Source organism: Aptenodytes forsteri, unplaced genomic scaffold (assembly GCF_000699145.1).
Source record: "Aptenodytes forsteri isolate BGI_AS27 unplaced genomic scaffold, ASM69914v1 Scaffold61, whole genome shotgun sequence".
In the NCBI taxonomy this organism is placed as follows: Eukaryota; Metazoa; Chordata; class Aves; order Sphenisciformes; family Spheniscidae; genus Aptenodytes; species Aptenodytes forsteri.
In genome coordinates, this window is record NW_008794443.1 from 4,943,037 (window position 1) to 4,967,305 (window position 24,269).

Genomic DNA, 24,269 nt, shown 5'->3' on the forward strand with positions numbered 1-24,269 from the left:
CCCCCCTCCCTTTTTTTTTTTTTCTTTTTTTTTTTTTTTTCCTTTCTTCCTTTCAAAAGGACCAAGTCCCTGGAGAGCTCTAATCTGGAGAGGCTGGGGGCTCCCCAAAGGGCCGGCCGGCCGGAGGGGCAGGAGCAGGAAGGGGGAAGGGAGAAGGTGGAGGTGGTTAGGGAGGCGAAGGAGAGGTGGAGGGCAAGAGGAAAGTAGCAACTAATAAGCATGCAGCCGGCCAGCTGTCAAGATGCTGACAATGCTGCTTCGGGTGCAAAGAGCCCGGCAGCCAGTGCTGGCACGGAGGCTGGCACAGGGTCCTCCCAGGGAAGCACTCGCCTCCCCTAAGTGCCTCTGTCCTTGTCTGCCGAACACGGCACAAGCCGGGGGGGGGGAAGAGAAGGGCGCAGATGGAGCGTGCTGCGCAGCCTCTTCAGAAACAAAGTGCACCTAGGAAACAGATGTTGTTGCTGCAACAAGCCCGAAGCTGCTGGCTGCTCTCTGGCTCCTTCTCCCAAGCGCACAAGGGGGGAAAGTGGCCCCGCAGCAATCGCCGGGGCTGCCCCTGCAGCTGGGACAGGATGCCTCTCCAGTCAAAACCTTTCAATCCAACTTCAGTCCCACCCTGGGAGAGCTGCCATAGCTTTAGACCAACTTTTCCTCCGCATTCCCTTGATCCACCTGTAGACTCTACAGCCTCCCAGCTAACGTCCTAATTTAAAGAGCTGAGCTCTCCCAAAGGGAGTGCACATCTGCAGTGCTTACCGAGGGGTGCAGGTTGTGCATCCGGGGGGTTGAATGTCAAATATCAGAGAATTGGCAGAATTGCTGGTATCGAGGTCCTGCAAGACCCTGACCAAGTGTACACAGGGTTGCAGCTCAACCTACTCTCATGCCAAAGTTGGTGTTGGGAGAAAGGGTCAGGATCCCCTCGGAAAAGCACATCAATGTAGCCACACACTTGTGGAGATTAGTTACCTACTCTGGAGCGTTTTCAGTTTGCCCCATGCTTGCTACAAACTCAGCTCATGGTGTAGCCAGAAAGTGTGACTTATCTGAGGCTTCGCAATGGGACAACTTTGCATCTTCATGGTGAGAAACACTGCAGAGGAGGCAGCAGGAAAGGGGTCACCCACTGACACAAGTGTGATGTGAAAACACACCTTCAGTCTTAGAAGCAGGGGATTCACTGCACTATATTACTTGCCTGAAGCATCCTATCTCTTGCCATATGAAAACAATACCTGCTTTATCATTCACATCACAACTAAAGCCAGAGATCAGTGTCAATGCAGTCAGAGCTGCAGACAGGTGCCATACTAAACGCAGAGTGAAAACCATCCCATGTCTGGGAGATTTCACACCACTGGCTAGAAGGGTTTGGCACAAGCAGTAATAAAGTTTATCTATCTACACATTTTCCTATTTGGACAGAGAGGCAAAGCATGTAGCAAGGAGCTGGGAACGAGGGAGAGCATGCACCTGGGTGAGGAAAGCCCAGGGGATGGTTCCGCTGGGGGCTGATGCTGTGGGACCCGCAGGAGGGGCGGTGAGCACCAGGCAATGCTGCTGCCTCTGGTCTGGGCTCCACTGCACTGAATCCCACACCAACGCGAGCCAAGTGTCAGGTTGTTCCCCTCCCTGTCAGCAACTGCAGTGGACGAGAGTGCTGGGAGGGATGGGCAGTTCCCACCAGGAGCCGTCATCACGCAGGCACAGATGTGCCTGTGGCTAGTTTACATTAGTCAGGGCACTGCTTTTGTTTTTCCCTTCTCATCCTTTCCAAACAAAAAAACCCCAAAACTTGAAGTCTGAGGTTGAGGCTCTAATTGCTTCTTGGGTTAGGGAGAGGTCAGAGAGGAGGCAGGCCCAGCAGATGCAGGGAAAGTGATGCTGGGCAAAAGCCCTGCGCGATACCAAAGGGAAGTGGGGAATAAAGGTGGCAGAAAGGAAAAGGCAGGAAAATTAAACTGAGATGAAGAGGTCAAGAAAGAAGGAGAAATAGGGGAGTTGGGATTTTGGCCGATTTCCTTATGCTGCATTTTTCCCCACTGCTCCAGGGGCTGGGCAGGCAAGCAGTGGGCAACGTCACAGTTCACCTGCCACATGAGCCCAGGCTCAAGCCCTTGCCCTGCCTTCCTCAGAGCAGGGGCTGTGACCTGGGACCACCATATCTCAAGCAAATCTCTCTCTCCCCAGCTGCCACTCTTCCACTTTGTTTAAACGTGGGTTACTCATGATAGCAGGAAAACCACTCCTGTTCTCATTAGAAACTCCATCCTGCTCCAAGACAAAAGTTTAATCAACAGATGCACTTCCATAGCATGCTCTAGTGCCAGTGAAACAGCACATTTTTCCACGGGGAGAGCGGGATGCTCTCCTCCAAAGCTGCTTTTGCTCAGCTGTGCTTTGCGTTGCTTCCCCCAGCAGCTCTCAGGGAGCGCACACACCCAGCCGACCCTCACCCTCCCAACGCCAGGACACCACCACGTTGACCAAAACAAGCATTTTGCCATTGATGTGGCAGCAATGCTATAAATCCCACATCCTACGCTACCTAATATCACCTGGAACGGGACCCGGGGAAGAATGACCACAAATCATTGCAAAGGTGTGACATGGAGCTGCCCTGAAGAGACCGATCTCCATTTTATTGTCTCTGTCATGTGATGGGGTCAGGCTTGCAACAGGACAGACAATAAATATCACAGCATCCATTCATGCTGGTAACCACCAGATGAAACACTCCTCTCTCTGAAAGCAGAATCTATATAATACAAACCAGAGCACAGAGGAGCGGTATACCAGACAAACGCCACCGGTCAGCATCTGCATGAAGTGCTGCAGGAGTGCCTGGGAAGCAGGGAGCGTTTCGGTGTGTCTGTCGGCTACGGACACCTCCGAACGGGGTCTTGGAAGCTCTTGTTCGCAGAGCAGATCACAAGTCAGAGAGACAGTGGCTGCAGCTGCTTTTTGAGAGCAGCCCACTTCTTTATATGCTTAAACATGAACCTACCTTTAAGTAAAAAAAAAAAAAAAAAAAAAAGAGGAATGTATTTCCTATTGTCTAGGAACAATAGAAAAATCTTGTCCATGTCCAATTAGGAACAATAATAGAGTGAAACAAACAAACAAACAAAAAAACCCCAAACCAGAAAACCCCACAGAAACTGCCAGTGACACTGTTAAGACTTCCTTGGGGGAAGTTGCAACGGGGAAATTTTCCTGTTGGAGCAAAGACTCGGGTAGCTTTCCTAGCTTTTAAGCCTTCTTCCAGCGTGTATTTGAAGACCAGGGGCGCCTACAACAGTTGCAGTAAAAAACTGACCAAGCTCTTATTAAATATAAGTCAGCGGCACAGCAGAAATACCTGCTAAAACAACACATCCAGAAGATCATAACAGAGGACTTGATGCTGCTGCCTCCAAAATCAGCCTGATCTTTGCCATGACTTCAATGGGAGCAGGCCCAGAAACTGCATTAACAAGCACGAGGCTAGTTTAACACAGTTGACATCAAAATCCAGAAGAGCATACAAAAGAGACAGGACAAAGTACTCGCCAGTAACGTCAATACAAAGTTTAATCCCCAGATGGCTGGCTTTAGAGACATCCCCATCACCACCATAAAGAGAAACTGCCTTCTAGTTTGCACTCCTTTCAGCAATGACTTGTTGCTGGGATGCAAAAGAGCACAAGCCCATTTTCCTTGTCCTTTGAAGACTGTATTTAAAACTTGTTTGGTTTTTTTTTTCTCTTTTATAAATTTGGGAATAAATGGGTTTTTTTACTCTCCATAGCTGTCACTTAAATGCTTTTCACTAACAATAATCATTTTGGTTATGGGAGCAGGTCAAAAGCCTCTAGGACTCTCTGCTGGGACAAATTCCCCCTGGAAGCCATGTCACTACTCCAAAAAACACAAGAGGAAGCTCGAGGCCAGCAAAACAAAGGGACATAAATGACCGCCCATAGAAAATACTCCAACCAGTGCCAAATGCCTAGGTGGTGTGCAGCAGCTCGGGCACCGAGTGCCAGCACCCAGATGGGCTGAGCCACAGCCCACATTCATGCTGCAACCGGTGGCCACCGTGCTGCTCCAAAATCCCATGGGGCCCACCCGGAGGTGAAAAATGATGGAGGGCACACTTGCAGCAGGGTGTCAGGACAGATGGCAGATTTCCCCTGCCCCAGAGATGAAGAGGAGACGGTCGCGTCTCTTGGGCTTTTTTTTAAAGATTGTGTCTGCACGTCATTTGCCCCGTTTATCATCCCAGCAATAAATAAACCTCTCCAAAAATGATGGTCCAGTTAAGGACAGTGACCCAAACATGGGCAGGAGATGGAGCAAGACCTCACATCACCCTGCAGAGATGGGCAGGGCTGGCACCTGGTTTCTCCCTCTCTGCAAGGGGCTGCTCCATGACAAAAGAATGAGAAACGCGTTGTGGCAGCACCACGCTGCCACCGCAGAGCTTGGGAAGGGAGGCTTACCTGCCTGCGCTCCAGCCTGCCATTAGGACACATTGGTGAGAGCTGTGGCCAGCACCTGACCCAGTGTTTGACACCACCACGGTACCAACGCCCGCCGGGCAGCAGCGCTTGCGCCAATGGGGCACAACACAGACCCATTGCTGGCTCCCCGCTCTTCACCCTTCCCCGTTTACATTTGCACCTGCATTGAGAGAGCGAGCGCAGAGCTGGAGGCACCTCCCCGGGCCCTTCACACAATAAGCACCAGCAGCAATTCCAGCTGCAAAGTTTGCTTTCCCTGACGCACAGTTTACTTTCTCCATTCCCCGGCATCCCGCCCCTGCCACTTACCCCTCACTCCAAAAAGGCACTCTCAAACAGGCTTAAGCTTTAAACAAATAAGGGCTTGGAAAGCAGCAGCCTGCTCCTGTTTCCCTCCCCACCACGCCTGCTCTCCCCCCGCCGCCTCCACCTCCGAGCCGCAGCACAAGCAGAGCTGGCGAGTGCCGCGCAGGCATAGAAAACAAACACGTGGAGCAGAGCCAGCCGTGAAGTCGGATTTGGCATACACTGTTTGCAAAAGGAATAAAAGCACATGGGAGAAGGGGGAAGGGGAGAAGGGGGGTAGGGCGGGGAGCCGGGGGTGCCCCGTCCTCAAGGGGAGAGCGTGGCTCCATTACAAAGCCCTGGCACATGCCCACAGGAGGGTCTGTACGTACGGGTGCTGATCCTGTGCCCTGTGTGGATGCGGAGGGAAGAGACTGGCCTAAAGCAACATTTCCCGAGCTATCTGGCATCACGCTCCCCCACCCCTTTCCTAGCGAGCCGGACTGTTTTTGCATGTGCTTGCCCTCCCTCCCAGGCAAAATTAGTGTGTTCTGATGCAACAGGTGAAAAATAAATACACTTTTACCTCCTGGGGCTTGCAATTCTCCCCCTCTCTTTCTGAGGGCTTCTTATCCCCCATGCACACTATGCTCCAGGGCCCCACAATGCAGGAAACACCGACCCAACTTCCCCACCACCTCAGCTGAGATTACATACATTGAGGGCACGCATTCACACTAATCCTCCTCATCATCATCTTTTTTTTTTTTTTTCAATTTTTCCCCCCCCCCCCAGCTATCCCTTTCTGGAAGGTTTTCAGACAAAATATCCCTCCTCTTACACCCAAGCTCCCAGGGGACGTCAGCTTGGGTATTATTCTGCCCTCACCTGTCTGGTCTAGCTGTGGGAAGGGTACTCTCATGCTTTAGGAACGGATCACCTATGGCCTTACATCAACGCTGGATCCACACAGGTTTTCCTCCATCTCCCTCCTCTCTCAGTCATCTCCAAGTGAAATGAGACAGAAGCCCATACACTTTGCCTGGTTTGGGGTAGAATCCAGTGATTTGACATGGTTTGCTTGTGGTTTCCACCCAAAACCATAAACCACCCCAGGTTTGCTTGGAAGGTCCTCAGCTGTGTTTGGAGGCGGTAGGAAAAGCAGCAGTGTCCTACCTGGTCTTGGACCTCATCCATAACAGGCCAGCAGCTGGACAGATTAACAGTCCAGGCTGACCACCCAACCACCTGCAGACATGTTTTCACCAGTCTCGTTACCACCTCTGAAACACAACAAGATCTTTCCCCTCTCCAGGCCTGCCGTGAACACTTGTCCCTCAGCATCGCTCCAAACCACTAAACTGACAACAAGAGACAATATTTGGATAGCGCTCTTCCTGTGAACTACATTATGGACCCCTGATCGCAGCCAAGGAAGGTAACTTAACTTGGAGAAATCTTACAATTGCCTTTTTCTTCTTGGGCGGAATTTACAGGGGTGCCAAAAAAAGCCATGGATTGCTGCAAATACAGCGTTGCTCAAAACCAACCAACCCACTCTGATCTCTTTCCTTTTGGGGGCAAATTAGGTATTGCAAGACAAAGAGGGATAGAAACTCATAGTCATGGAGGTTATGATGCCACATTTCTGGAATTGCTTCTTCATCTATTGGACAAAGCTTACCCCTACCTTGTGTTTCAGCTTCCCAGGTTGCAAAAACAGGAATAGCAAACCCCAGCTGGTACAAGCAGTAACCAGATGAACATGAGTCAGACAATTTCAGATTCTCAGGTGAAAGGTGCTAGACAGGTATGCAGTCTTATTATCTGTACTGCTTCCTGGTAGCCCCAGGATTTCTGGATTAGTAAAATACAGATGTCAGCATCCTGGGGATACAGCCTCAGTAACTGAACCAAGCAGAGAGGGGCAGGCTGATTACAAGGGTGAAAAAAATGAATTTGCACCACACACAAAATATTGTGGTTAAGGGAGACAGCAACCAAGAGATTACTGACAACAGAGAACAGGATAATTCAGTGGGGTTTGTCAGACTAAACTTTCTGTAATCACAGACTCCAGGGAAAGTGTTTGTCAAGCAAACATTCAAACATGCAGCTGCCAAGAACTAAGTAAACAGAGGAGGAGAAGCAGTAGAGTCAATGTGACACCATTTGCAAATGCCCCATGATCAGCTGTTACAGGCCAACCGAGCCCATCAGCAGGTATTAGTGAAGCCAAGGGGCTGAGCTGCTACGGGAAGACCCACCACCAGGTTAGATGAACAAGGAGCAATTCACACCTTCAAAATATTTTCATCCAGCACAGGATTTGCAGACCTGGGTAGGTGTAGGTGTGGGTACAGCAATCTGTGTGGGTTCAGTGGACACTTTCCTGCAGCACACATGTACACACGCAACCACCTGGGCAAATGAAATGAAGCCAAACTCCAGGCTGAAGGGAGTCCTCCAAGATAACAAGTGATACCCAACAGTTATTGGTATCACAAATTTATTTTCAGTCCTGCTGTACCTAGAAGCCTGTGGTGGTAGTTACCATGCTTACGGGGAGCCAGAGACCCGGGCCAAACACACCAAAGATCTAAGGGCAGGTTGGCTGATCCCAGCCCTGAAACCAGGGCTGCTCGGTGGCACTTAGCAAGGCTGCATGAAGGCAAGGGAGGGAAACATTGGTCTTCCGCTTCCCACCCAAGTGCCTATCCATCGGCCGGTGCTTCCCACCCATGGTTCACAAGACTGCCGGAAGGGGTATGTGGATGACTTAAGGGGTCCAAGAAAAGGGATTAAAAATATGCAAGTTCAGACATACTGTGCAGTAAGTTGTGCACGTGAAATTTCCAACCAGGTCTACTGACCTCCATGGGAATGTATTCAAGATTGCACATGTCGAAAAATAAAGCTGAAACCTATCACAGGTGATCATGCACACACATTTTCTGTCCACATGCCCCTATTCTCCCCCACCTCATCCTGATGGGTGACACCAGAGTGGTGTTATATTCATTTCCTACAGATCAGACCTCTCTTGGTTGTCTAGAAAGAAGTGTGCAAGACACAAGGCATGTTTCAAGGCCAGCATTGGATGCATCACTTCTCTGTGAGTCACTGGCCACCAATGCACCCACAGTGGTGCTGCTATAACCACCCCTTGGCACGTCTGGGTCCAGCTGCGCTCTGTGCAAGTGACCAAAAATTCACATGCTGCAGCCAAAGCTGCTGGGAAGAGGAAGTTTGTGGTCTCCAGCACAAAGTTACCAACACCTTCTTTGGAGCTGAAGATTGTGTTCATGTTCAGGAGGTTCATGGGGGAATTAGGAAAGCTGTTATCTCCCTAGCTGGACAAAAGGGGCTGTGAGAGGGCCAGAAAGACTGCTGGTCCTCATGAAGAAGGGGTTTGCAGGGTTTAGTTGTGGTGAATAGTGACTCCGCCTGGGTTTACACAAAAGGACTTTATGCATTTCATGCATACAGCATTGGTCCCCTCCAGCTCTGAGGGAAGAGGGTGGTCTTCCCAGGAGAACCCCGTCCAGACTGAAGAGGCTGGATCCCCATACCAACAAACAGCCCAGCACCATAGACCAAAACCCTTGGGTTTTTTTAATCAGGAGGTGCATGACCTCCTCTGGAGTCCTGACACAAGTGCTCCAAGTATTTACAACCTGGAAAAGATCTTAATGAAGAGATAGAGTTGCTTTAACTTTCCCTTCTCTGCTCCCCTCCTGTATCCCCACCCTCAGTTTGCTACTGTGCAACAGCCCTGGGGCAATTAAATCAGCAGCCTACACACCATGCAATCTTTATGGCCCAAGGCAGTCACAAATATAACAGTACATGCCTACGGAGGTTTTCCACCCCACATACCCGCCAGCAACACAATTTTCTCGCACAGGAGACTGGCTCAAAACAGAGAGGAGGGACAAGTGCTGCGACCTCCCAGCGGTCCTCAGCACAACCACGAGCTGCCCAGGGCTGGGGCTTGCTGCTGCCGGGTGCCGCTGCTGCCGGGTCCCAGCAGCACAGGGCTCCTTTGGTCAAAGGACAAGGTGTTTCCCAAGCATCTTGCACATCACAAGGCAAAAGTACTCCCTGCTCCCCGATGGGAACAGCTGAAGCAGAGTTCAGCAGCATCCCAAATCCCACCAGGTGCTTCTGGCAGGGGAGGAAACAACACAGCAGTCCTGACCCCCTGTAAGGAACATGCTGAGTTTGCTTTTCAAATGGCAACTGCACTAGTTCTGGACCCTTGCTGATAAACAACCACAGATTTCTCATCCACTCATTAAGGTTTCCAACAAGAACCTCCAACTGTCGTTAGCGTTTAGTCACAACAGCAGACTTTGGCTTGAGACCATTCAGGTCACCTAGGCCACGTAACACAACACAGCCCCGTTTTAGGTCCAGAACTTTGGTGTTTCCCTGCACAGCAGAAGTGAGATGACAAAGGGTTAAACCTGGTATAACCTCAAAAGTCGCTCTTTGCTTTCCAAAGCAAGAACATCTTTGGCAGGGTCCCCATCTGGGAAATGACATCCCATCCCCCCCCACTTCCCCCTCTTCTCCCCCTGAACTCAGAACAAAGCACTGCACTGCCCAACACGCTCCTCCACTGGTTTCATCTTGGTCCAAACACTTCTTGTGTTTCAACTCCTGCCAAAAAGAAATGCACAAAAATATATATATATATATAAAAGGCATGTGTGGGGCAGGGGGAAAGGAAGCAGAGAGAATAGAGGGAAGTCATTAAAATTGAATCTTGATTAGCTACCAGTGGTGGAAAAAGGAAACAGTGGGGAGAGCAGATTTTTCTCTTGTGATATGTCATCTTGAAGCTGAAACCAGTAGGCCCAGAGAATACAAGACTTCTCCACACAATCCTCCACCTAGGACAAAACCTAACTTGCTTTACCTTTCCAGTCCACCACGTGCTACCCCACCATTGTCAGAAGAGGCATCTTCTTCCTCAAAACAGTTTCCTGACAATCACCACATACATTTTTCACCAGTCTCATAGCTGTAGCTGTTCCAGCGTTCCCCCACCCTGCACTGAGCCCCTGCTGGCAGAAGGCTGGAGGACACAGGACAGCTGGCCTGCCCTTGCTGGCCCTTCTACCTTCACTACCAAACACAAAGGCTTGGCCATTGCAAAGCCATAGGGAATCCTAAGGGAAATGCAGCCCAGAGGAGATGGTTTGTTCATGCTCTGTGGATAAGCTGGATGGGCCAAATGAAGAGCCCCAGACTGGCTCTGTCTCCCAAAGAGACACCCTCCAGCCAAAAAAAAAAAAAATTAAAAAATCACATTAGCTAAAGAAGCATTTAAAAGCAAAACAAAAAACCAGTCCAATTTGGAGAGTCTGTAATAGCTGAACCCAGGGACACGCAGAGGATATTTTTGTTCCCTCAGTACAAAAGCCCTTGGTTTCCCCTCTTCCTCATTCCAGCATTTCCCCATCGGGGGTGTCAGAGACAGTTCAAGGCCTCCCAGCAGCGCAGACAAAATTGCGTCTTGCTGCCCTGAGGACAAGTGGCTGAGGGGCTATGGGAACCAGGGAGATTTGGAGAGCCCTGAAGAGCTGGGCAGGCTGAACCTGCTGCCCCTGGAGGATGGCCAAAGGGTCACCCCTCCAGCATCCCTGTGACCTGCTGCAGGCCGGTGCTTCCCTCTGGGGTTTAGCCTCCCAAGGTGTGACTGTTTTGCAGGCTGCAGGGCTATGCCATTTTGATTCCCCAGGGCTTGCTTGTGCTACAGCTGGCGTTCTGCAGCATGTCAAAGAGAGGGACAGATTAACTCCTTTTTTAAGTATCTCATTACTGTTATACTTTTAAACACAGCTGGTCGAAAATTTTTTGGCAAAGCCATAAATAAATAAATACTTTAAGGAAATTTCCTGCAATTTGAAAACTTTACCTACTGGTCTAGCCTTTATCAGATGGTATTCTCTCTCCAGTATGCATAAGCTCCATTTGCTTTCGTTTTCTCTCCTATAAGGACCAAATCCATTGAACCATTGATAAAATTTCAAGATTTCACTGCCTGTACTGTTTGAGATTTTAACAACCACCCTCCTGACCAGTGCAGCAATCACATATTCATTTTGTCCCACTTGATGACCTTTCATTTTCCTTGTAAACGGTGATACCACCTCCCAAGACCCAAAGATCCAGTCACTGAAAACATATTGAATGTTTTTATTAATGGACATGAACACTCCCAATCCTGTCTGCAAAATACTTCTTTTCCTGCTCCTCGGCAGAGTGATGACAGAACACAGCCAACTGGTACTCCGATTGGTTTTCCTCTTTTGCAGATCATCCCGCATCTCATCAGCTCCCATGCCTCCATCCTAGTCAACTTGGTTTAGAAAGCAATCAGTTTCTACCGCTGCAGACAACATTCAAAATCAGCATCTGTCATGACATCCTACATAAAATAAATAAGTAAGACAACACCACCCACCACATTCTATCAGCAATCTGTTAAGGAAAGCAAACAGTCACCCACTTCTGAAGAAGCCTGATATGGGAGGCAGCATTTCTCTTCTAGTCCGTCCCTGTCTGCCAGTGGCAGACAAAGCCTGTTTAGCAGCATCTGTGCAAGACTTTACTATTACGTAAACAGCAAATAACGTCTTGGGGCCAGCTGAGAAAATGGGCCCCAAGCGTGAGGCTCTGCACATGGAGCAATGGAAGTGCTTGCCCCCAAAAGGCTGCCTTTCTACAGTACTTCTCATTTTACCGGGAGGGTGCCCATTTAAACCCTCTTCAACCTTGGAAGAGACGGCTTGGAGCTCCCAGCCTCCTCACCCAAATGCTAACCCACTCCTTGTAGCCCAAAAAAGGAAACAAATTCATGACCAAATAGCTTCCAGTATTTTTTTTTCCAGGCTATTGTTATGTGACTGCATTTGGAAGTAAGGGAAAAAAACAAATACATGACTGTGGTCAGTGTCTGTCCTAGAATAGGGGAAGAAAAAAAAAAAAACAACCCAAAACCCAACCCCAAAACCCAATCCTCGTTTTATAAGTTTAGTCATTTTTGGAGAAAACCGTATGCAGTAAGGAGACCAGGAAGAAACAGTGACACCAGCCCCTGGGCCTCAGGGGGTGACAACAGGAGAAGCAGAACAGAAGTGAATCTACTCTCCATCTATTAACGTATACTGCTCAGCCCAAGAAATTCTTAAAAGCCCCAGCAATGGTCTAAGTCAAGAAGTCTACTTCTTCCTCTGTTGCAAAGGACTAAGACGTTTTTGTGCTGTGAATTGCTTTATCAATTTAGAAAGCCTTTTTAATGCAAAAATCACCTTTGCTTGAGAGGTGTTAGTAGGTGTTTCACAGAAGAGATCAGATCATCCTCTCCAAAGACTCACCCAGCAGTGGTCTGGGAGAACATAGCAAACCTCTGACATTTGCTCACTTGCCTACCAGGAAAAAAAAAAAAAAAAATTTAAAACTCTTTGGATCTTCCAAAGATCCTTACATTACTGTTTAGTAAAGGAACATGAGGAGTGTTCAATTCTCTTACTTTACAGAGACTCCTTTAAGACCTCAGTATTAGGTACTCTACAAAACTACAATAAAAAGACATCCTCTGCCTCAAGGACATTTATCTCTAATTGCTTACAGAGACTGTCAACACTTTCTTTGAGAAGGGAAGTCTGTGACTGTCCCATAGCAGCAAATAGCCCTAGAAAAAACTTTCACTATTCAGTGCAAAGTCATCTGTAGACCAGCTCATCAGTACCTACCCTCCAAATTATGTTAAATACTGTCACTTGCTACAGACCACACATGCAATATTAGAAGTGGAAGGGAATAAGGGCTTCCCCCCTCCCTGTAGCAACTGGGAAAACTCAGCTATATAAGGGAAATTCAATCTCAGAATTACCAATAGGGAAATTATTAACCATTTCTTAATTTGGAAAATACCACAAACATTTTTAGGATGAAAAGCACTCCTCAGTTTTGAGGAAGCGCTACTCCATGATTTTAAATCCAGTTGTGCAGCTGGCACACTCTGCCCTGGGATGGCTAAAGCAAGCTGTTCTCATACAGTCACATCTACAACACGCTGCAGGACTGAATAGTCCCCCATGAAAGAGATAAGCTATATAAACATAAACTATAACAATGGGACAAAAAGCAGCTTCCAGAATTCCCTCTGCAAGCCCAACAGGGAAACAACGGTAATTACCCTCTGCATTTCTTGCCAGCTGAAGTTTGTCTGTTCTCCCGCTTTGCTTTGCTGATAACAAACATCTGTCAGGAGCGTCCTTCCCTGTGCAAGGGGGGAACACATCCATCGCAGCCTCCGGGGCTTTATACCCCAGCAAAGCCTCTGAAGAGCCTCTGCCGTAAAAGCCACAGAGAAACCTCTGCTGGTCTTACCTATCGACTACAAAAGTGTTACATGGAAAATGAGTCTTTTTTTGCATCCCCCAAGTAGTTAAGGAAACCTTCAGAAAAAACACGAGGAGCCTCTGGTGGAGGCGATCTCTTGAGGTCCACCCCAGATCTGCCTTTCTAAGGATCTTTATTTTAGGGTCTTCCTTCCCAACCCTTATCTACCACCAGCTTTTACTCATATATTTCTTCAGCAGAAAGCTCTAGAAGCCCAAGGCGGCAGGCTCCCAGATAAAGCTGTTGATCTGTGGCTCATTAACAGCTTGCTGAGGCTTTTTGGCCTGGTGCCTGTATGTCCCTTGCAGATGCTGGCACCTCAGTGCATGCCATGTCCGCCAGCCCAACTGAGCTGCTTCTCTGGCTGCCTATAAGGAGACAGGTCAGCACAAAACCCTCCCAGTCTGCAAAACGTGAGATCAGAAATGTTGGTGGAGACTTGAAAACGTTGCCTTTGAATCCCTGAGCCCCAATCCACCAGCCAGGGGGAAAGAAGGGCAGGAGGGATGTGACTCTCTTTTCAGGGATGGTATTCCTCCAGAATAACCTCTGAGGAGGCAGCAGCCCTGCCTGCAACTACAGGCAGCCACCCTGCCCGGGCAAGGGCTCCCCAAACCCGCTCTGACATGCCAGCGCCCTGCACTTGCCCCGGGTCGGTGAGGGCTGGGAGCACCTCTCCGGCAGCGGGCTGGCGCCTGGGGAGGCACCCCCAGTTGTTCCTTATCAGCCTTCCCCAAAACAAGTAAGGACAGGGGCATCCGGGATACGGCCCAACAAGCCTTTCTCAGCCCCAGCAACTGTTGTTGGCATACAGGGACCTCAGGCAGAAGAGAGGAAATTAAAGCCAGAAAATGGGAAGAAAGGGGGGTGCGAGGGCCTGGCGGCAGTCCCCACGTCCTTTGGGAGGCAGCACGCACATGGGGAACAGGGGCACGCTAGCAGCCTCAGCTGCAATCCTGTTCTCCCTCCCCATTGCGGGGTCTGAGTGAAAAAAGCCTCCCCAGCAAAACTGAGAGGGATGTGTGTGCCGGGAGAGAGGAACAGATTATTTTTCCTAAGCACGAGGAGGGATGGACGGCAAAAACCAATTTTTTGACACCTTCTCCATCCCACGCCCTGCCTAATTCAGCTGGACAGAAATTAAGGCAACAGCTACGTTGGTGCCTCCTTACAGTCTTTCATGCACAAGGAGGGACCTGGGACCAACAGAGAAGAAAAAGCCGTAACTGTGCAGCTGTCTGGCATCTCCCACCACTCCCAAGGCACTGACTGAGCCAGGGAGAAACTGTAAGGGCCCAAACACCTCATCTAAGATCTCTTCTGTAATTAAATTATTTGGCTTGCAGAGGGCAGATCAAACCCACTTGCAAAACGGAGGAGTCCTGCTTTGGATAGGCTCCTCTCCCTGCAGAGCAGGGGAAGGAGTCATCTCTTCATCCAGCCACAAAGAGCCCTTGGCAACACAGTGCCATTAAAAACAATACGTTTCAAAGCATTCCTCTATGCAACAAGCCTCCGACTGCAGTTCAGGCTGTTATTCACACAACAGCAAGATATGGCCACAAGCAGCCCCCCAGGAGAGTTTGTCCATAGCTCTTTGCAAACAAACAGGTGCCAGAAGAAGATGCCTATGCATCCCAACTGCTCCCAAAACAGTGCTGTAAGTCAAACAAGAAAGGAGGAGTGAAAGAACCTGCCCAGGTTTCCCTGAAGCAATCCTATACTCCTTGAGAGATAGTTCCCAGTTACCCCATCAAGCCAGGTTTTGATCATGTCCTGCCATTAGTGTCCACACAACTGTTCCATCCTGGGCTACCTGTGCCTGCAGGGGTCAGGTTAGCGTTTGGGTATCCCTGTGCGTCCCCAGCCACACGCCCAACGTGGCCTGCAGCTCTCAGGAAGAGCAGCTCTTTGTGCCCTTGTTGCTCCTCATTCCTCCTTCTGCACCTCCCTACAGCATAAGGTACCTCTGTGCTGACCGCGGAGAGGTAAGCAACGTCTCTGCTTGCACCTGGGTCACAGCACGAGCCACGGACTAGGCCTTAGCATCATCTGTAGAGTTTATCCTTGGCTTGTGCACTGAAAGCCAGTGCCTCCATAGCAGGAGGAGCATGGTCCCAGACCCCCTCCCACCACCCCCCTTGAGAAAGGCGGCACACAATATTTATGTAATGAGATTGTTTTACTTGAGACTGCATACTGCAAGCAAAACACTTTTATTACACTGGCTCTCTGCTCTCCCAGCTATCTTTCAAAGCACAATGCTGCAACTGAAAACCAGCTGACAGGAGAGAATTAAAGTCATAACTTGCTCCTTTCCTTCCCCTTCAGCCACATGCTCTTGCTTTCCACCTGCCGCTTCCCAGTGCCCCGGCAGACCTCCTGCTCATTTGCCTTCTAAAGACAGGTAGGAGTTCAGCTCTGTGAGACAGGCTGCCTGCCCCAATGCAAGGCATGCCACAGCGGCAAGATGCTACCAACACCACCTGCAGTGCCAAGTGCCCCATTTGGGCAACCATTTACCGGAGCACATGAAGCCACATCACTCTTTGACTGATGTGAGCTGAGGGCCAAGGAAGATGAGACACTGCTATGGACAACTCTCAGCTTCAAGGCAGACAACTCTCAGTCAAGCCCTAGTGATGCTCGACTTTGACCTCCTCTTCTGAAGAGCAGACCAAGGAAGAGGATGGAGCATGGGACTGGGTATCAGGCAACATGGGGTCTGTACTAAGCTCCAGTCCTTGACCTGCTGAGTCACCCCAAGGCACATGTGTCCTTTTTCATGCTCTGCTTTTACCTCCTGTTCTGCATTTATCTTGCTGTTTTGAATGGGGATGTAGGAACCATCTCTCATTACAAGTTAGCATGGTATCTAACATAGCCGGGTCCCAGCCTTGGTTAAAACTTGTAGACACAACTGTAATACAAATAATAATTTAGGTTTTGGAATATGGTGATGGGGGAAGATGGCGTGGCAGGCCTTTCTCAGGCCTTCATCCAGAGAGTCAAAGTTAAGAAACCTCTACTTATCTTCAATGCTGGAGCTATGCAAAAACTGGGTTATGCTCACATTTTTGTGGCTGCTGAAATTTTTGCTTGTTTGCTCGGTCACTAGTTTGGGAAATTTTTTTAAGGTGGTTCTTTGAAGTGGCTCAGAGGTTAGGGATGTCCGAAGCTATCCCAGGGGAGACAGATTACAGGGTAGAGTGCAGGTCAGGCATCAACGATAAACACGGCTTGCCACTTTGCTCTTGACGTTCTTCTCTTTGTGCTCCTTTTCCCTCCTCCCCAAATCTACAGTCCAGGCAATCGTGAGGAAAACATGACAACTGTACATTTAGCAAGTGTATTCCTGCCTAACTTGCTACATGATGTATAGTTGACCCTTGCTCCCACAAAAGACAACAGGCTTCATGATGCAATCAGCAGGATCGCACAGCTTGTATTGCATATTTGCATACAGGGCAAGTACAGCTAGCTCTCACTAGTAGACTGGTGCCTGTCCTATGAGATACAGGGCTGGCTTGTCTTGCTGTAGCCATGTAAACCACACTGTTGCATGCAAATATCTTCCTGAGCTCTTCCCTAACGCTTCCGCAGACCAGTTACTCGCCTCCCTGCCAAGAGGGAAGCAGGGTCAGCAAACACACACTCAAGCTCCAGCAGCTCCAGCTCCCTACGTTGGTACTGACCCCCCTCTTCAGCATCTGTCACCGAGCATAATTGACCATGATCCCAAGACCTTCTTCCTCTCTGCTGGCTGGGCAGTGATCTCTGGCAGGGCCTGGAGCTGGGGTGCCAATGTGCTAAACTACTCTTGCAACATTCACAGCAGCTCAGGTGGCCAGAGTAGCATGGTCCTCAAAAGCAACTAGCCCTTGTGCTGCCTTGGACTCTTTCTCTACAGCATTACGGAAGTGTTCAGGCACAAGTTGGCATGCAACCAGGAGCTCTGCTCCTCACCTGCTGGGAAGCAAAGACCTCTTCCCTTCAGGCCAGCCCCACACACCTCAAGAGCAACAGCAGAGTGATGAAACAGTGATGACGGACACATCCAGAGCAGCTGGCATGCCTCTCTGAGAAGCACTCCATGCTCTAACTTCTCACAGCCCTGTGTCACCCTACGAGCCTCCAGCTCCAGAGGTGGCTGACAGCTACAAGCCAGATACACCGCTTGGCCAGCTGAGGGGTAGGGAAGTCCCTGCAGGGACTCAAAAGCTAGTAGATGTCAAGCCCTCCGCCTGCCAGGGTCCCACAGCTCTGCTGTGGTCTGGCTGGCCGTCCCACAAGGCACCAGAAGGAGTCAGTGATGGGGTGCTCCTCATTGGATTCAGACCCCATTACAGCTGGATAACTGGGCCATCATGCTCTCCTTTTGCCCAGATGGCTCTGGCTTAGAAGCTGCACTTCAACTGCTTGCGAGCCAAGATGTGCCTGATAGCCACTTTTGAAATAAAAAGTTGACTTCCATGCAGGAGTAGGTAGCTGGGACTAATTTGGGCAGCTGCTACACTGGTGACAGTGGGACCATCCCACAAACCCGCCAAGTGAGACCTTGTACTTAAAAGTGAGGGGAGAGCTGTCTGGTCTCTCATTGCATAAGTCTGACTCTCCACCACATCATTAAAGTCACCCCAGGTGTTTTTGAAAAATCCCACCCAGCATGTTTTTGAAAACATCTCTTGACACTGGGACGCAAAACCCACACCTTCAATCTGATACTGCTTGGGTTTGTTAAACAAGCAGCTTGCTTCTGGGGGAAAAAAAATAAAAATCACATTCCCATCGCCATTCAGGGGGCCCAAAGGAATCTCTCACTGACAGCGGCAGGCTCTAAAGAAGCAGGGCCAGCTAGTCCTTTTTACCACCCACGGCCAAGGAACGTGCAAGCAAGCACCACCTTCCTGCCCCAGAGGGGACTGCCATCCAGCAGAGGGCTGGAACGACAAGAACACTCTCCACGTCAGCTACAGCTCAGGGAGCAACTTGGGACAGAAGGCACTAGATGAAGTAAATTATTATTCAGCATCCAGAATACTATTGGCTTCCAAATAATTGTCTATTTGTGTGCGTGCATGCACAAGAATCCTTGCTCCATGGTCTCTGCCAGCGTATTCCCAGCGCTGTGACTCTCCGGGGACAAGGCCCATACTTGTATTCAATCTCGCCTTTGGATCTCAAACACTAAGGTTTCAGATTTTGTTTTAAAAAACATTTTCTCTGGCAACTGGGCTGTTAATGGATTTGATGTTTTTGCTCTCGCCTCCTCCCTACCTTTAAAAGCTTGGCACCAAAGGGCTTCTTTGAAGATAAGGCCAAATTTGCAATTTAAGGGGAGGAACTTCATAAAGCTAGACGTGAAGGGATGGAGAGGAGGAGGGGGAAAAAAAAAAAAACAACCCAGGAGCCACTTTGCCTGTTGAGATGTACACTGTACAGTACATAGGATTACAATGGCCTCTCTGTACCACCACTGGCTAGAGCCATAAATTCGCTGCAGCTGCAGTGCTACTACCTACGCTAGACTCCCCAAGGGTCATGCTCAGAGAGGGGCTTCTCTACAGCCGCACACCCAGCTTACCTTCCAAACCAAAAGCATCACGCAGCCCTTACAGAGCCCACATACACCCAGCACGCACAGGCGGACGTCCCCAGAGGCAACCGCAGGAGCCTCCCATTGGGCTGCCAATGCCGCAGGAGGCTCTCTGCTGAAACCAACTATGGTCCTTATCTGAGAGGTTTTTTGAGGGCCAGCAAACCTGTGGTCTCTCTCGATCTCCAGCAGACCTATCCTCAACACCACAAGGAGGCAGGGAAGTGCCACTTACAGGTTTTGCAGGTGGAGAGCTGAGGCAAAGAGCAACCTGCCCCAACTCGGGGGGAAATCTGCAGTGTAGAGGAGAACCAAACCCAGCTCTCCTCACATCCCAGGCTTGCGCCCTAAAACACTGGCATCACTAAGCGAGGTGGCTGCTCTACCTAAAAGTACCGGGATAAATTATAGTGGCGCTATCAGAGGAAGCTGCATTTTGCATCTAAATGCTATATTCTAGGCCAGCGTATCCACATTTGAGGTTTATTTCTCAAAGACTACCTCAGTAGGTTTCTTAACCACACTAAGATCAACACATTGATTCACAGGGCTCTGCCTAACCTGTCCTTTTGTTAGTTAGGAGAAAAGTAAAAAGCAACCTCATTTTGGTATTTGAAAGCTGACAACACAGTTCTGGCAGGGATCTTTGCACACTTTTTCTCTCTGCTCTTATGATTTAAAGAACAGCAGAAAGGCCTGATGCGCAGTCTTTAGACACGCGAGCTTGTTCAGACTCGCTGACCTTGCAACCAGTGAACACATCCTTGCATTTGGCAGGGCCCCAGGACTGTGGCTCTGCATAAGAGTACGACCTGCTGGCTAATTTCTTTGCCAGAGTGGACCTTGTAGAGCCAAAATGGCATTGCCACCGCGGGGCTCAGGGTGAAAGACTTACTGCCTACGCCGGGCAGAGAAGTTAACGAAAAATGACCGGTTTCGAAAACACCTTCTGGTTTTCACAGATGTATATAGAGACACCACAGCCCAAAACCTCTGTGAACTCGACAACAGTGGGTTTTCATAGGGGCAAGACGCTGTGGTGTGGTTTGGACTTTGCCCAGCAAGCCTCTGACCCGCTGCACGGACACAAGGTGCAGCCACCATCCTCACATCTAAAGGGAGATCAGGGAAGGGTTTCGGCCACAGGGCAGCAGCCTCCCCAGAGCAGCTGAGCAGAAAACAAGGGTAAAGTTTGGCTCTCACCTTTGTGCTGGCATGCTTCCCGCAAGGAGGGCGAAGAAGCTCGAGCACGTCCCACACGCTCCCTGAAGCACATTTCCCTCCATCGATCCCATCAGAGCCAAAATAAATTGGCACTGCCGCTTACTCAAGAGCTCCTACAACACACAACGGCAGCCCTGAGAGCCCCTCTCAGGCACCCTGTCTGCGTTGTGCCAGGTGCTCTGCTAACAACCCCATCAGGCACAGCTGAGCCTCCCATCCCATTTGTCCTTTTGCAGGGAAGAAGAGAGGCCATTTTAATAAAAGGAGCATGCAACATCCTCAGGGCAGGGATCTGTTGTTCCCTGTTTATGTAGAAAGCCCTGCACTGCCTGTGGCAGCTTTGGGACTGTGCAAGCATCGAGCGTTTTTTTTCCCTGCAACAAATATCTTCCTGAGCTCTTCAGCTGACTTGCTTCCACTGCACCCATGCTCCTTTTGTCTTAGCTTCCCATGGATGCTCATACAGCTGTGTTGCACACGCTCCTGTGGAGAGTAGATTTTAAAAAACTCTTATGCACAAATATGCATACAAAGCAAATTTTGAAAGCTTCCTGTCCTTCAAGCATTCCCTCCAGAAAACTGGCTTCAGGCACTATGTTCAGCCAACGAAGCATGAGAAACAATGTCGTATGATTCGGGGCCAAGAGGAACTAAACCAAATACCAGGAAATAAAAAAAGATGCTCGTGATACCTTTTGTTGAACAATTACCCAAAGTACATTTAGAAAACTGGAAGATGATATTCACCCGCATTCTACCTAAGGACCTGCAATTCATTTATTCATTATTCTCCTTAAATTGTTCTCGTGGCCTAGGAACTGGAATACGTAACAACCTCTTAAACTGAGACTGACCACAGGAGCACCAAAATACACAGCAGCAGGTTTTTCCCTCAGGATGTTTTCAGTCTAACCAGAAACAGGAAGTCTCTGAAGATTTTGCAAGAGAGCTTTTTCTTTGTGGGATATCCCATCCCAACCATAGACTTTGCACTGCAAAGTTTTTAGCCTGAGAGGTAACGGTTTAAACCAGGAGATTTGCAAGCCTTGGTCCATAACATGCCAGCAGTAATACATCAAGTCATCTTTGTACATCAAAGAAGTCCAAGGGAATTGCACCTCATACCTCTGAGGCACTCAGCATCAGGAATTAAAATGACCAATCCACCATCATTTACTGGCAAAGAAACTTCTGTTAACTCAGAGTTACACTGGCCTACTGCTGCTGTAACTTCTTGTGGGCTGAGCGACTAAACTGAGACTAACAGCCTGAGGTCTCTAAAAACCCACCTGCAGGCCAACCTGGGCTAAAACAACCAACATGGTCCCCAATGCACTCTTCCCTGCCACTTTGTAAGGCACACAAGGGGGATTTTGAGGAGACAGCCTGTCTTTGCCTGGAAAAAGGATTTTGGAGGCATAGAGGTGCCTTTCCAGCCCTGTGGCAGCCCCAGTGAAGCTTGGCACAGCAGAGTGGGTCCTCCCTGGTGTGCCTGAGCTCTGCTCTGACAGACATGAGGGTGGGTGCTGGTCGGCTGACAAGAGTCAACATGGATGGCAATATCTGCCCCGCCACAGTGCTCACCCCATTGGCAGAGGGTTTAGCTCCATTTTCTGCATGGGAAAACCAAGGCTGTGGAGAAAATTCTTTAAGCTCACACAGGGCATGTGCATCGGCTGAGGACACAGACCAAACAGCTCCACATCTAAACCCGTGCTTCCACCTGAAGAGTGTCTTTCCTGCCATGTCACCCATCTTCCCTCCCACAGGCACAGAAGAAGTAATACGTTTTTTTTTTCTGTGCATCGTACCAGACTGTGAGGTTTCTGTGCTCCTGAGGACATGCAATTCAGGAAGAGGTTGGGAAGCACTGGCAGGTAGTTTTGTTGGTGTTTTAGTCAAGTGTGGTCATTCAGTAACAATGACAAGAAACTACAAAAATTCAGGTCTGCCCTAAATGGATTAGTTTTCTTAACTCAGGAAGTTTCCCCTCTGCATCACTGGGGAGGATGGGGACAAAGCAGGCTGCTTGCTTCATGGCCCCACCTGCAACGCTCCTTGCTCGGCAGGAGGCTCCAGCTGGCTCCCAAAGGGCCAACTCTGCTGGCCCTAGTCAGGTGGAAGAAGCTGTACCAGCAGCCTGGAAACTGCAGGGCTGCAAGTTGGTCCTGAAGGCTTGGAGGGATCTGTCTGCTGTCTGTGCACCCTTCAGATGAACCTGCCTCATTTTCCCCAACGGGAACTACACCAGCAGGGAGGACTGTTCTGTATCTGACTTCAACCCTCGCAGAAAACACCTACCAGGACCTTGTCTGCGTTGTACATGCAGTATGAGTCCCTGTAATTGTATCTAGAGGGGAGGGTTAAGAAAATTACATGGAACAAAACTCCATTTATTTCTTGTCAGAGAATATCATGCACCCAGCAGGGAGCTCACCCAGCAGGGAGCTCACAGCTCTCCCTAATTGTGCTATTTACTTTAGAAGATCCCAAGATGACTCCTATTAACACAGGAAGTTATTTCACCTTCATTTCTTTAGGTCACTTAAATAAACAGAACAAATCTTCACTGCAAACCCATGATGTATTTCTCCTGAAATCCTTCCTAGAGCCATAAACCTCAATAGTCCAACCCATTCAATAAAAGTGTGTGCATGTATGTATATATGCATAAATATGCAAGAACCCTCCTCTAAACATATGCACACTGAGGCAGTTAGTTTCAAAAGAAAAGAAAACTAAGATAAAATCCTACTTACAAAATGCCCACATTCTTCTAATATCTTCCACGGTACTTTTTTAGCACATGGGAAAAGAAATGTTAATGGCAGATTGCAAACGGACATATCAAAAAGGCACCACGGTAGCAGTGTCAAAATTAAGAGAATTGGGCACCAAGAAAAACAAGCAATTTAAGACATGCCGGGAATTACGCACGGGCGCGCAGTGTGTGTGTGGATTCCTGTTATCCCACTCGCATAATGCTGCAGAGAGGTCAAGAGAGTTTCTTTAAAACAAACAAGGACAAACCCCCCCCTTTAATAGACCTGAACTGCCTTTCCTACAATGCCAGTGAAATAACACTTGGGGTACCAGAATTAGTTGGGGAAGTGCCCAAAAATAAAAGATTCGTATTAAATACCTTTTGCCAGCCAGGCGTATTGGGAAAACTTTGTTATTATTTTTCAAAGTAATTATTAATATCTTCAGAGCACTTTAAAAAGTCTCATTTGGACATGACTACAAATTCAGCATCCCACTTTCTCCCCAACACATTTTCTATTTACAGTCACCATCCAGAGGACCTGCCAAAGTTGCAGTCCAAGAAGTGAGGCACGCATGCACAAATCCTACAGCATCCCACTGCTGAGCAGAAAATTACTTCCCCTGACCCAAATAGCTCCTCATCCTTGCACTAGGGTTAAAAACTCTACAGTAGCACAAGAAGAGGACAAAGATTTTACTCGCAGATTACCCATCCCCGCTTTTCTTTGCAGTAGCAGCAGCAGCCCCTTCACAGGGCACAAACTGAAATGCCTTCGCATCTGCAGGAGCTGGGTCTCGCCTGCAAACTCCCATCAGCTTTTGACAAGAGTTGCAGCAACGGAGGATGAATCTGGGGTTTATTTTGCACAGCTTTTCCCTCTGCCTCTCCACCACGCACTGTCCCTCCTCGACTAGCTGGTGGTGAGGACAGGGTGATGTTGCGGACCAAGCTTTTGGGGAAGTTTCAGGCAAGTGCCAGAGCACTGTGGTGTGTGTGCGTGCACTGGGCCCTCCATTAACGCCGCCCGACTGAGGAGGAAGAGCTAGAGGGAAACGGCCGAACCCCCCACATCTCACCTGCCTGAGCGAAAACAAGCCCTGAACTGCTGGGGACCTGCAGGTCTCCACTCCTCCCTTGTCACATCTCCCGTGTCCCTCCACAGAGCCCCTTTCCCGCATCCCCACACCAACTTCCCAAACTCTTGACACAAAGATTGGCTGCCGTCGCCCCCGGCTGAAGAAGGGGAGAAAGCCCTGCGCCCCGCCGCCCGCCACAGCCATCCTCCCAGCCCCTTGCCAGCGCCACCAGGCCCGGGCCCTCTTTCGCTTCACTCACCGCAGTCTCCGGTGGAGCAGGCGGGGGAAACACAAAGATGCCCCAAACGAAGGGAAGCAACAAAGAGGCTTAACTCCAGGAGCTGGTAACTTCCAGGCCGGATCTGCGGGGAATTCAGCACACACACACACAGAAGAAA

General features: G+C 49.3%; 1 protein-coding gene across 1 annotated transcript in view; it reads right to left on the bottom strand.

Moving 5' to 3' along the window:
- BOC (BOC cell adhesion associated, oncogene regulated) overlaps positions 1-24,257 on the bottom strand; it is a 57,277-nt gene extending 33,020 nt beyond the window's left edge. The window contains exon 1 of the mRNA XM_019474729.1: positions 24,131-24,257. The gene's annotated coding sequence lies outside the window, so the exon portion shown is untranslated. The remainder of the gene's footprint in view (positions 1-24,130) is intronic.
- Between the last annotated feature and the right edge of the window lie 12 nt (positions 24,258-24,269).